The 13,427-nt window shown below is 49.9% G+C and overlaps 1 protein-coding gene and 1 pseudogene across 1 annotated transcript in view; both read left to right on the top strand.

Moving 5' to 3' along the window:
- Positions 1-2: 2 nt before the first annotated feature.
- The window catches only part of LOC119539167 (peptidase inhibitor 16-like), a 29,096-nt gene continuing 15,671 nt past the window's right edge, over positions 3-13,427 (top strand). Inside the window, 2 exon segments of the mRNA XM_037842408.1 lie at positions 3-509; positions 4,164-4,704. The gene's annotated coding sequence lies outside the window, so the exon portion shown is untranslated.
- Positions 11,104-12,221, top strand: LOC119539166 (annotated as a pseudogene).

Below are 13,427 nucleotides of genomic sequence, written 5' to 3'. Positions count from 1 at the left end.
GGTGGGCACATCTGCCTGAGAAAGACAGATGGTCTGAAAAGCCAGAAGGGCAGTTTCCAGGCAGTGGTTAGGTTGGGGTACAGGGAAGGGGCATAAATTGAATGTATGTGGAGTAGAGAGCTGACACTTTCTTCTCTGTGAACACCCTGACTCAGAATTGCATGTTTTCAGCGTTTTGTATAGACTGACTTCCATGTGTCCACCTTGGGTATTGTTCTCTGATGCCATCTGAGGCAAGTGTCTGCCCTTTAATTTTAAATTTAAATTACAAATTATCTTCTGTACCCTTGATTGGAGTTCACTGTGATGGAGCTAAAGCACTTGTTACACTATCAAGTGGCCTGGCCTGGGAAAGCCCAGCAGCTCAGGTGGTTTGAATTCTGTGCCCGGTGACCTTTTGTTTCCATGAGAACACAGAATGCAGCCAAAGGAGCAAGCTGAGCTACAATGGTGAGAATCGGAACTAACAAAAGAATATTCAAAATATAAGAAAAAGCCTTGTCTCAAAGGTGAGTGGTTCAGAGTTGTCTATAAGACCCCAAAATGACCAATAACCTACTGTCTAAACTTGGGAATTGACTGAGTAAATTATAGCACAGCACTGACCCCAGCCTCTTCACTGCTTGAGGCTCCTCCACTGCCCCCACCCAGGTCAGGCTGTTTTCCCCAATCTGGACTGGGTTCTGGGACAAGGGAAAACGACTTGGGTCTGTAAACAGGAACAAGGTGCGGAGAGGTGGGGCTGAAAAGAGGGACTGTGGGTGGGATTAGAGAAGGCTGGAGGTGGGGTGGGGCTGGCCCTGGGCAGACCTGAATGAAGGTGGGCCATCCTCCTTGGCCTTGCCCCTGATACCCTCTCACCTGTCCACTGTCCCTGCCTGGGAGCACCAATCCCTCCCTTCTGGGCTCTGCCACCTGACTGTCCAGTGTGGGCTCCAAGCCCAGCCACCAGGTACCCCTCCCAGTGCAGGCAACTGTCCCCCCTAACCAGGTCTTGGGGGTGGGGCAAGAGGGGCTTTCTCTGGAGCAGGATTCCCCAGGTTTGAATCCTGCCTCTGTGACTTGCTGTGTGATTTTGGGCAAGTTTTTTAACCTGGTTAGACCTCACTTCCTTAATCTGTAAAAAGAGAATGCAATATATCCATCTCATAGAGGTGCTTAGTAAGTTGATAAAAGGAAAGTGCTTAGAAAGGTGTCTGCCACCTAGTGAGCACCAGATAAGTGCTTGTTAAATAAATGGTGTTTGCTGCAGAGCCAGCTCTGCCACTTACTAGCTGGGCAATGTTGGAGCAATCATTTTACTTTTCTGAGCCCCAGTTACCTTGTGGCGGAAGAAGGAGACTCATCTCAGGGCGTCATGAGGAGTGAATGAGATCACCCACATGGAAGGGCTCAGTGACGCACATGAGGATGCGCACACACATGTGGAGCACTGCTCTCGGTGGGGCTCTTCTGCTTTATATATATTGTGCCTCCAAAATCTGTGAAAGCATGGGATCAAAAGGGAATTATAGATTTATAAAATCACAGGTTTTGAGGCACCCCATTGAGAGACTATGGAACTAAGAGGTAAAAAGCAAAGCTTAACCCACATAGTCCTATTCAATGCCAGGCTTGGTCCCTAACATGCCTTCTGGCTCTGATCAGCCTCCAGGCTTTGTGCCCATCTCACCCTCCCTCTCTGCCTCTGCCAGGAGTCTCCTGTCTTAGTTTCCTAGGGCTCCTGGAACAAAGTGCCCAAACGAGGTGGCTGAAAACAACAGAAATTCACTTTCTGACAGTTCTGGAGGCTAGAAGTCCAAAATCAAGGTGTTGGCAGAGCTGAGCTCCCTCTGAAGTCTCTAGACTTATGGTGGCAGCTGCTGGCAACCCAGGGTGGTCTTTGATTGGGGCATAACTCAAACTCTGCCCTCTGTCACATGGCTGTCTTCTCACCTTGTCTGTCTGTGTCCAAATTTTCTCTTCTTATTAAGGGCCCACTCTGATCCAGTTTAGCCTCATGTTACAAACAATGACATCTTCGAAGATCCTATTTCTGGATCACATTCATGAGACAGGGATTAGGATTGAACATACCATTTTCTGGGACCCAATTCAGCCCCTAATAACCACTGCTGCTCATGACCCAAGCACTGCTCGCACCAGCACCGCCCCTCAGAGGGGTGTGTGTGTCCTCCCATCTAGCTTCAAGTCCCCTCAGGCCAAGACCGTTACTCTCAGGGGTAATGCCAGGCCAAAAGCAGTATTTCCTTCTCTTATACAACTCGAGGCCCTGCAATAATAGTATTAATAGTAGTAATGAATGGATTAATAGTAGCTAAGGCAGAGAGCACTTACTATGTGCTTGGCACTATTCCAAGCCTTATCCATCTGCTAACTCCTTTAATGCTCATAATCATCTTATGAAGCAGGTTCTGAGCCCTAATTTACCGATGAGGAAACTGAGGCAGAGAGCATGGGAATAACTTGCCCAAGTCCACACAGCTGGTAACCCACACACTCTTATTCATAATGCCGTGTGTGTTTCCTGTTGGGTCTCATAGAACTGAACCAGCTGCTCCATGACTGCAGAGAACCAGTCTGCTTTGTCCATCTACTACAGCTTTGGGCACAATGGAGAAGCTCTGTAAATCTTTACTGAATGAATGAATGGATGCTGCCTATTGTGCTGAGCCTACCAAGGTCTTTTGTCCTGCTTGAGAGCATCATGTTTGGAGGCAGAGGACCCAGAGGTGACCACACTAGGACACTCCATGGTGCCCGTGCCTGGTCCTGCCCAGGATCCATCTGAGAACTGTGTTCTTCCACTTCTGAATCCATTCAGGCCAGGTCTCAGTGCTTTAATTCCCAGGGAAATCTGTGTTTTCTTCTAAGTCTCCTTATTTCTTTCTCAAACTCATGTTGCCAGGCAATCTCTTAGTTCTCCTCTCTAGAGAGGAAAGAGATCCATCTTACAGCCTCACCAGCTAAACACCCTGGGACAGCTGTCCAGGGTTTTGGGCTGTAGGTCAAATCTGGTCTCTCAGTTTTCTCTCCTCTTCTTTCATTTTTCTGTAAGATTTTCTCTCCCCCCCACAGACAGTCCCGTTTCCCTTCATTCTTCTTTTCTCTTCCACACCCTATTCGGCTTTATCCCCTAAGTCTTGCTTCACCCTTTTTCAGCTACCACTTTTTTTTTCTTTAATCATTTTCAACAGAATGATTTGAAACTCTTTTCCAGATTGTTCTATGATCTCCAAGTTGGGAACAGAAGTCCTCCTTCTGTTTATGGTGTGTGCTGTGTCTTGCTCGTGGTGGTTCAGTTTCTTATGTGTTTTGTAACTTCTGATTGGGAGAGGAACCCAGAGGCATTGTTCTCATCGGAGGGCCAAGAGCTTGGTCACGGCAGCTCCCTCCAGCTTTGATTATGCCTTTGTCTCTGCCACCAACCAACTCACCCATACTGGACCAATTTAAGAATGCTGGAATTGTTTTGGTTTTTGCTTTGGTTTTCACCCAAAGACCTAGGCAGGGACAAGTTTTCTTGCCATCTTCCAAAGCTAGCGCGTGGATTATTTCAAGTCCTGTTCACTGAGGGTGCCATCTTCAAGGATCTCAGCTGATCTTAAGAGTACTGAACTCAAGCTTTCAGCCTCATGCCTCATAAAGGCCATTGCCTTGGTCCTGGCCCCAATACCTCAAGCACATGCGTGCACAGAGAGCACAGAGAAGCTGAAAATTGTGTTCATGGTGCAAAGCTCTACTCCAGAATATTGCTAGAGTGCGAAACACCTTAGCTCTTCATCCATAAGCAGGGGCAGGGCCTTCCCATTTGCGCATGAGCCAGCCAACAGCATGCCATGTGCATAGTTGTTTACTGTTAGGAGTGCTACTATGTGCTTGGTACTGTCCTGGGTGCCTTACATATGTTATATCTCATTTAATCCACCCTACAGCTCTGTAAAGAAGGTTCTATTGTTGTCAGTGATTCACAGTGAAGAAAACCACTAAAAACACAGCTAGCTAAGGGCAGAACCAAGATTCAGCATTTGGTTGGGCCCAACCTTTTACCAAACACATCCTGCCTTCTTCCTTCCCTCCACAAGCCATCCAAGGCTCCGCATCTTGGCCCAGTCCTCTGGGGGTAAGACCCATATGGTTTCTTTCCTTCTGTTTGTCCTCAGCACCCAGTAGGTGTGACCTGCGTGCAACCAGTTGTTCTGCTGAGGCTATGGCCTATGGTTCTGCCCCTCCAGGACCTGTCCACAACAAGAGAGGGATTGTGGAAATCACACAGCTCTTCTCCTGAGTCCCCATCACCGAGAGAAAGGAGGCTTTCCCAAGGACTCTGAGGGGAGATGAATGCTGGGTGTGGACTCAACTCTGGTCGAGACTCAAGCCACCCAGCCCTCCCCAGCACATTGTGTGAGCCAGGCCAGGCTTCCAGACACAGCCCCTCCCGTCCCACCCCAGCCAGGGTGGTGCTTGTGTGGAAAGGACTTTAAATTCATCTGCCAGACCCCTGGACAGGAGAAGCAGAGAGGGCTGGCCACCATGCTCAGCTCCCGAAGCCTCCTGGTGCTCCTGCTGCAGTTGTTGCTGCTGCTGGCTGCCCCCACAGGCCACACAGATGCCTTCACTGCTGAGGAGAAAAAAGTGTTGGTGGATCAGCATAATCTCTATCGTTCTAAGGTGTTCCCGAAGGCCACGCACATGCTAAAAATGGTGAGTGCAGCTGGGTGCAGTTGCCTCTGAAGATTGGAGGGGGTACAGGGCAGGGCCCCCTACTAATCCCTCCTCCCCACCTGTGCTGAACCTCTATGAGACTCATCCTTCTGTTGAGTAACAGAGAGTCCCTGACACTGTAAAAATTAACAGTTGCCCACAAGCAGCACCTTTATGCAGATGAGGGACCTGAAGATGAGAGGGACTTGCCCATGGTCACACAGCTGGGAGAGCCAGGCCTGGAATTCCCGGCTTCCACTCCGATGCCCCATCCCCTCCCCAGCACATCTGAAAGGCATGTGCCCCTGGAAGGGGAAACACAGCAAGGTCTTAGTGCCTTGGCAGGAACAATTTTTCAAAAGCCCTCCAAGGAGATGAGAACAGAAAACAGGGCAGGTGGATGGGTCTGGGAACCTGGGGTAGGAGGGAGGGACTAAGGAGGTAGGGTAAGAACAGGAACCAGAAGCCGAGAGGGCTCTGAATCACACAGCCCATATGCTATTTGGCCTCCTACAAAACCTGTGATGTTGGGCTAGTCCCTTAACCTTGCTGACCCTCAGTTTCTCATCTGAAAATATGAATCATAATTACAGGTACACATTTATCAACATGGATTGACACCCAAATATATGTTAGTAAATGGAGAAAAAATACAATCTGAAAAAATACAATCACATATATTTATATGAAATCTTAAAACATGTAAAAGCCCTATCGATATTCTGGTGAGAAACCCATGCAGACATAGTAAAGTGCACAGATATGGGGCAATGGTCACCCCTGTCTCAGAGGGAGAAGTAATTTGATGGTGGGGGCAGGCTTCAACTGCACTGGTAACATTTTATTAGAGTGGGTGGTGGATGTTTGTACTCAGCAATGTTTGTACTCAGGATTAAACTTTGTACCTTCCTCCCCTCCCTAAGGGCTGGAATTGCCCATTCCCTCCAGCCACTGTCCGGTGGCCAGGAATATTGGTGGGCAGCACAGTTACTCTGTGGCTGGTGCACAAGTCCCAGGTCTCACTGGGGGTACAGAGCACTGAGCCTCAGGACCAAGACCCAAGTTCTAAGCTCAGCTCTGTCAGTCTGGCTCCATGACTCTGGGTGAGACCCTCTACCTTCAGGAGCCTCCATTTCCTGATCTGTAACATGGGGCTGTCAGTCCCTGCCTTGAGGGTCAGAAAAGGATAACATGTGAGAAAGATCACAGTCTCACCATTCACAGCCCCACCGTCCTTGGCAACCAGGAATGGTAGACAACAAACCACGAACCCCAGATTCTGGTACCTGCTCTGCCAACAGCAACCGGTGAGGCCTGGAACCCCTTGTTGGGCCTCAGCTTCCCCATCTGTATGATCATTAACCACTCCGGTAGTGCTTGCTGAAGCTAAGGCCTACACAGGCTGAGAGCTGGATCAACACCTGCCTGTAGGCAGAATGGACTCAGCAATGAGGCAATACTTTGGAAAGCAGTTCAGACATTGAGGGGATCCTGCAGCCTAGGATGCTGCTGGGTGGGAAGTGATCAGAGGAGGGGTAAAGATAAGACTGCCCTGGAAACCAGGGTCAAGGTCAATTTGGGGCAGGAGTCAGGCTGGACCTCAGTAGTAGTTAATGCAGAGACTCTGGAGCCTGATGCTCTAGGTCCAAATCTTGCTTTTGCTATTTATTAGCTGTGTTATTTTGGCTAAACTACTTAACCTCTCTGTACCTCCATTTCTTCTTCTGTAAAATGGTGATGAAGACAATAGAACAACTCAAGGGTGTTTTAAGGATTAAATGAGTGAATATGTGAAAAGCACTTAAATCAGTGCCTGGCACAGAATTAAATGCTCAGAAAATGTTCAATTAACAAAACAGGGAATGGATCCAGGTTGGGGCAGGTGGTAGTTATCACTGACTTTTCCCTCTTCCTCAGCCTCCACATACAATCATCACCACTATTACCTTCAGGCAGATTGAATTTTCCTTGAACCTTCTCCCTCCTCCCTCTCTTGGCATGACCCTGGTTCAGTCTTTCATTTTTGTTCCCGGGGCTTCCTGGACCAGCCTCTACCTGTTCCCCCCATCCCTGGCCCCTCTGCCAGAATGACTGATCCTACACTTGGGCCCGACCCTGCCCAAAACCCTTCAGTGGCTCCCACTGGTTCCCCACTGCCTTAGGATAAACCTCTAGTTCCTCACCGAAAAGGTTCTGTGTACTCTGTTCCCTGCTCACCTCTCTGCCTCCTCTCCTGCTTACCTTTATCCTTCAGTAATCTGAGTAGCTTGTCTTTCCCCACAACAAAATGTAGTTTCTCTTCTCTATGCTTTTGTTCATGTTGTGCCTTCTGCTCAGGATGCCCTTCCCCCTCCAACTAACTAATACCTCATCTGTTAAGACTCAGGTTAGTGTCTCCTTCCCACCACCAGGCCCTATATGGGTTCCATTCATTTACCACATAGTGGCCCAATTAACTGTTAATGACAATGTGAACTTGGACTTCTTGATCCTTGCTGCTGCCAATGGCTGGCACAGTGCCTAGGACTGATGAGTGAGTAAATGAATGAATGAACAAATGAACTTGCTTTCAGATGGTGACCAATGGGCCACTGTGAATGGGTGCAGCAATTCTTGCAACCCCAAGGGGGCACTGGACAACTGAAAAGCCTTGAGACCCCAAAAAAGGACTCTCTTATTGTAGGACTTCAGGTGTCCAGCAGGAATGGAAATTATAACTCAGCTCTTCAGAAGTGACTGCTTTAAGCAAGGCCCTGTCTCAGTCATCAGTGGTTGACAAATATCTGTGCAGCACCTACTAGGTGACACAGTGGGGATACATCCCTGCCCTCCCCTGAAGGGGCCTACAGTCTAGCCGGGAGCCACGCAGGACATCCAGACACGCTGATCCTGGTTCCCAATGCTGCCCCTTGCCCACTACTGCCAGGTTTGAGAGAACCTCAGGGGCCAATGATTTTGGACAAAAATGCCCAGAAAGGAAGAGAAAGAGTCACCTGAGGTCACAGCAGTGGGGCAGATCCCAGCCCAGTACACCCACCCTCGACCCTCCACAGGCAGCTGCTCCTGAGAGTCTTAAATGGGGGGGAAGTGGGTGTGACCATTCACCCATCTCATCAGCATCACCCAATCTCTTGGCACATTAGGTGATACCGATTTCTGTAGTTGGTGTTGTCTGGGACCCAGAGGGTGGATCATTTTTTCCAGGACATCCATTTCCCAGAGAGGCCAAGGACAAAGCTGAAGAGGATCCAGGCCTCCTTCTCCAATCCTTGGGTCAGATGACTTGTTAGTACACTCTGCTTCCCACCCACGCTCTGGCCTCTCTTCCCAGCTGGGGAACAGAACCTCAGAAGAGCCCTAACCTAAAATACCCCTCGACACCCACTGTCTTCCCTGAAGTCCCAAGTGGAGAACGCTGCTTTTGGGATTTGATAGCTCTTTGGTTTACCAAGCCTCCCAAAATAGGCTGCTCAGTGGAGAGTCACAGAGAGACACCTCCTTTACTTGAGGAAAGGGGTTGTCAGGTGCCAACAGTTGAGAGCACTTGGGAATAGCACTTGGGAGGGAAGCCTGAAGCAGTTAAAAGCACAGAGGCTGGGCTGTCCCATGGGGGAGGGTTCAGTGAAAGGGGTGAGAAGTGTGCTGCTGCCCCCAACTCCCCAACCCCCAGTCAGAGTTTTGAAGTGTGGGAGGGCAACAGCTGAATAAACAGCCCAGCCTCTAAACATCCCACTGAACATCTTGTGATCTTCAGAGCAGGTTAAGGCAGTGCTAGGAGGTGAGCAGGATATCCCTGCTCACTTTTTACAATGAACATAAATAGCGGTCACAAACATCATCTCACTTAGTCTTCCCAACATCCTTTCAGAGTTCAGAAAGGTTAGGCAAAAGTCTGAAACCACACAGCTGAGGAATGGACCCACATTTGGCTAAGTCCAGGACTTGGGGTGGCATCCTCTCACCTCCCCATAGAAGCCCACCTGCTCCAAGTCCCAAGGCAACAGTCACTGATATGAGGGGTTCTTCTGACCCCAGAAGACCCACACCTCCAACCTTCTAAACTCTGATCCCCACAGAGTCTGTGGGCATCCTCACCTGCTCCCACCTCCCTCTCTGGTCTCTGCCTCACTTCCCTCCCCAACTGCCCCGCAGTACTGGGACGAGGAACTGGCCGTCTACGCAGAGGCCTACGCACGGAAGTGCAGGTGGGAACACAACCCGAATAACGCGTGGCGCGGCGAGAACCTCTTCACCATGACAGGCAGGGAGATCAACCTGCCACTGGGCGTGTCGGAGTGGCACCGCGAGCGCGATTTCTACAACTTCAGCGCCAACACCTGCCAGCCAGGGGAGATGTGCGGCCACTACACCCAGGTGGGTGGCGGGCTGGGTGGGGCCTGAACCAGGGCCTGAGGGAGAGTTGAGCCGCATCTTGCGGTGTTGGGGTGGGACCACCTGGGCAACGGGCGTCGGGCGCCTCTTTTCTCTGCCTGGGAGTCCCAGGAGCATCCCGGCTTCAGGAAGGTGAGTCAGCACCCTAACCCCCCTTAAATCCTTTATAAAGCTCGGTCCTATACAGCAACTAACTAATGTGCTGTGTAGGCCTCCGAAGAAGTCTGCTCCTCAAACTGCCCAAATCATTTTCATTTTACTCTGCTGTTACTGAAGAGACAGAGGCAGATGTCACAGCACCAGTTGCATGGACCGCAGTCGTTGTAGTGGGCGCCAGTGTACGGGGCTCTAAGCGGTCCTGCGTCCTCCCCTCCCAGCCTAAGTTATGTAGGGCTAGTCGCCCCTGCCCGGAATGCCCCCAGATTATTCCTTCTTTCACTGTCTCTGTTTTGTCATTTCTCATGGTGCCCGATTTGCTTTCTAATCTGCAGGGAGTGAGAAAACAGATAGACAAGTTCCTTTAAAATCTGCATTGTTGGGATGTTTTCAAAACTTTTTAAAATAAAAAATAAACCGTCACTGAGTGAAGGTCTCAGGGAGGCTCTTGACAGCATTTCCTGCGCACACAGTAGCCTTTTGTTTTTCTGGGTTCTCAATGCATTCTGAAATTTTGGTTTTAGGTAAGAAGTGTGTGTGTGGGGGGATTAAAATTAGTGTTACTGAATCCTTTTTTCTCCTCTCAATGCTTATTTGTTGTACAAAATATTACATGACAAAAATCCTAAAGGAAAAAAAATGAAGCCATCATTTTCCCACCCATCTCCACCAATTCCATTTTCTTGTTGCCAAAGTATACCATTTGAGATTGCCACTTACGCCCTTTGAGATTAATTCCTTTAATCATACCCTTTGTTTAAAATGCACGGGCCTCTAGGAAGCGTCCACAAGAATTTTGAGGATATATCAGATCTGAACAGTGGGAAGGTTCTGGGAGGGAGAGAAGCCTGGTGAAATGGTGTGTGTGATTGGCGTGGAGAGTAGACTGCTTAAGACAAACCTACCCCTGTTTGGAGTTTTGTCCTGAAGCTGTGTTCAGGAACCTAAATCTTGCAGGCCATTGGTGTCCCCTCTTCTTATCCAGGAAGGCTGGGTGGGGAGACACCAGGAAGAGCCACCCACCCAGGCAGTGCCAAACTGATTTGCTCTCCTTCAGGTAGTCTGGGGGGACTCTAACAGGGTTGGCTGTGGCGCTTACTACTGTGAGAAATTGCATGTCATTGATGAGAACAACATGTATTTGCTGGTCTGCAACTACAAGCCCGCGTGAGTCATGGAGAACTGCGGGTGGGAATTGGGGGGTGAGCAGAGTCCAGGGGTGGCCTGAGGCGGGCAGAGCTTAAGGAAGCTGAAGGAGGCCAGTCTGGGCCTGTGCCTGGGGAGAGCTGTGAGGGCTCCCATGGGAGATGTCAGCTGCAAGCAGCAGGCCCAGGACACTCAGGGTCGCTCTGGGACTATGTCTGTGTTTGGGGGGAAAGGGGAGATGTGGGCGGTGAGGGACTCTCCCCCAGCTGCCTCCTTGCCTCCTGCAGGGGAAACGTAATAGGACGGTGGCCCTACCGGGTAGGGCCATCCTGCTCCCAATGCCCCCCTGGCTACCGCTGCGTGAACACCCTGTGTGGTGAGTTGGGGGGGGGGGGGGCGTAGGGTGGGGGAGGTCAAGGATGTCGCCGGGGGGTGCGCTGAGCCTTGCTGGGATCCCGGAGGCTGCCTTGGCAGGGGAGAGTCCTCAGCAGCCCTTCCCAAGCCCCTCTGCTCTCCTTGCGCCCTGTCATTCAAAGGGATGGCATTTCAGCCTCCAAGGGACAGGTAGAGGACGCCCGGAGCGTGCCGCGGAGAGGGTCTGCTGGAATGACGGGGCTGGAGAGGGGGTGGAGCCAGATTGGTGGGTGGGCTCAGAGGCTGTGAAAGGGGCAGGGCCAGGGATGCCTTGGGCGAGTTAAAGCCAGGAAGGAAGGTGGAGAAGCCTTCTGAAGAGGAACTGCAAGGGAGAGGAAGATTTGGACCAGGATGGTGGCTGGGGAGACCAAGTGTGTCACTAATAAGAAATGGTCTTGATTGTCTCTGAGGGCCATATTCGCTAGAGAGGGTGTGCGCATGTCCTGGAGGGACATTTGGTCGCCTGAGCTTGGCGGCAGTGGGGTGAGGGCTGTGAGGTCCCGCTTCCAGCGCTAATGGCGGCCTTGTCTGTCTTATCAGAACCCATCAGAGACCCGGAAGAGGCTCAGGATTTGCCTTTCCTGGTAACTGAGGCCTCATCCTCCTTGGCAACTGTAGCCTCAAGGGCTAGGAAAAAGGGGGTCCCTTCTTCCCTAGCAACTGAGAGTCCCTCCTTTTTGGTAACAGAGGTCCCAGCCTCCCTGGCAACCAGGGCTCAGCCTACCTTAGAAATTGAGGCCCCATCTTCCTTAGCAACAAAAGAGCCCCATCCATGGCAACAAAGGCCCCATCTTTGTTAACATCGGAGGTGCCTTCCTTTCTGGCAAGTCACAACCTGTTCTCCTTGGATGAGGGTCTGGTTACCTTCCCCAAGTTAACCCACACACCTAGCCCAAATTAGCAAAGTGGGCAGCAGTGCAAGAGCACCCTCTGTGAGCCCAGAGAAATTACTGCACCCTGAGATGTCCCTGATAGGGATACAGGACCCCTTTCCCCAAGGCCAGGAGAAGGCAAAAACAAGGGGCCCCCACACATTGCCTCCTTCGGGTGAGGTCTTGGCCTCAGTTTTTGCAGTGCAGGATGAGCCAGATGAACTGCAGGCCACCCTGGCCCACATGGGGCACACCTCCTCCAGGTCCCTGCCCAGCTCCCCCAACACCTCTGCCACCACTAATGCCATGGGTAGGCACACCCTGACCCTTCAGTCACCCTTGCCAGGTAAGGCCTGTGGCGTCTACCTTCTCCACCCTCCTGGCTTCAGAATGTCTGCTTTCTGCCCCAGCATGGATGGTCTGGGCAAGGTGGGAGCATGCACCTTCTGAGTAGGATCCTCTTCCCTGGCTGCTGGACCACCACCTTGCATGACTGGTGGGGCAGGTGGGTGGTCAGGAATAGTTGTCTCCAGGCTGAGGCAAAGCCTGTCCTTTCCCACAGATGAAGTCATCCCTGAAGACCCAGACAGTGATTTAGGCATTGAGCCAGTCATTGAACCAGACATCGGATCAGGCATCCCATCAGTTATGGGAAAGCCAAACAATGGAAGGCCGAGCAAAGTAAAAACCACCACGGTAAAACCTAACAAGTTAAAGCCCAACAAGGTAAAGCCAAACAAGGTAAAGCCAAGCAAACTAAGGCCGAACTCGGCTCCTCATCATGTCCGGAGCCCCTTCCTGAGACTGCTGCTACTGCCTCCCCTGGTGTTGACTGGAACCTTCTGAAGGGGCTTCCACTCAAAGGCAAGGCCTGGTGGGGGAACCCTGACCTCATGCCCACCCTGGATTCTGTTTCTCTGAGTGAGAAGCCACATCTTACGGATAGGTCCTACCCTGAAATGACTAGGCTGTTTTTAGTAGAAATTTTAATTCCTATCCCATGATAATATTTTTGAATTTCAACCTGTCATTTTTTCTCAGTTTGAATTCCAGTTTATTACCGTACATTCCTCTTACATGACATATATCCTTTAATCTTTTTAAATAAATCAAAATTACAAGCCCATAGATACCATGTTGAAGACAGATATTTCACCCATCTTAATGATTTAGAAAAATGACTTATTTTCTGAAAATGTTATATTTGTACTCTAAAGTATTGAAGGCAGTTTCAGTGATTTTCTGAGAACCTTCGCCTAGACATCTCTAGGATATTTCTAGCTAGAAGGCTAGGTAGAAATATTTTTATTAAAATGGGACCAGATAGTTCTGCTATTTAAAAAATAAAAGTGCTAAACCTAATTTTAGGTGAATTTAACAGTGGAAAAAAACTGAATTTGGCATTTCTTCCATTCCCCATAAAATATTTCCCAAAGAAGCTCTCTGAAATTAAGACTATGGGAAGATTATGAAACTAGAGGTGTTTTTAGTAAGGTTTCCTTTTTAGAAGGCTTGGTTCAAGGCTCTGAAGATGAGCATATAGTTCTCTTTTTCTCCTACCTCATCATCTCCTCCACTTACCAATTTCTATAACTTATACCTGTTGGGATACTCTAAAAGTTTATGCATTTTCATCTGCTCTGAAACCATGCTTCTCATAGCAATTTAGCCTTTGTTTTATACTTAAACCAGATGAGACATGATACTTTGGTTCAGGAGGACATGGGGGCAAAGCAAAGGACA

Source organism: Choloepus didactylus, chromosome 7 (genome assembly GCF_015220235.1).
Source record: "Choloepus didactylus isolate mChoDid1 chromosome 7, mChoDid1.pri, whole genome shotgun sequence".
NCBI classification, from domain to species: Eukaryota; Metazoa; Chordata; class Mammalia; order Pilosa; family Megalonychidae; genus Choloepus; species Choloepus didactylus.
The sequence above is the reverse complement of the archived record's forward strand: the minus strand, read 5'-3'. Positions and strand labels throughout refer to the sequence as shown.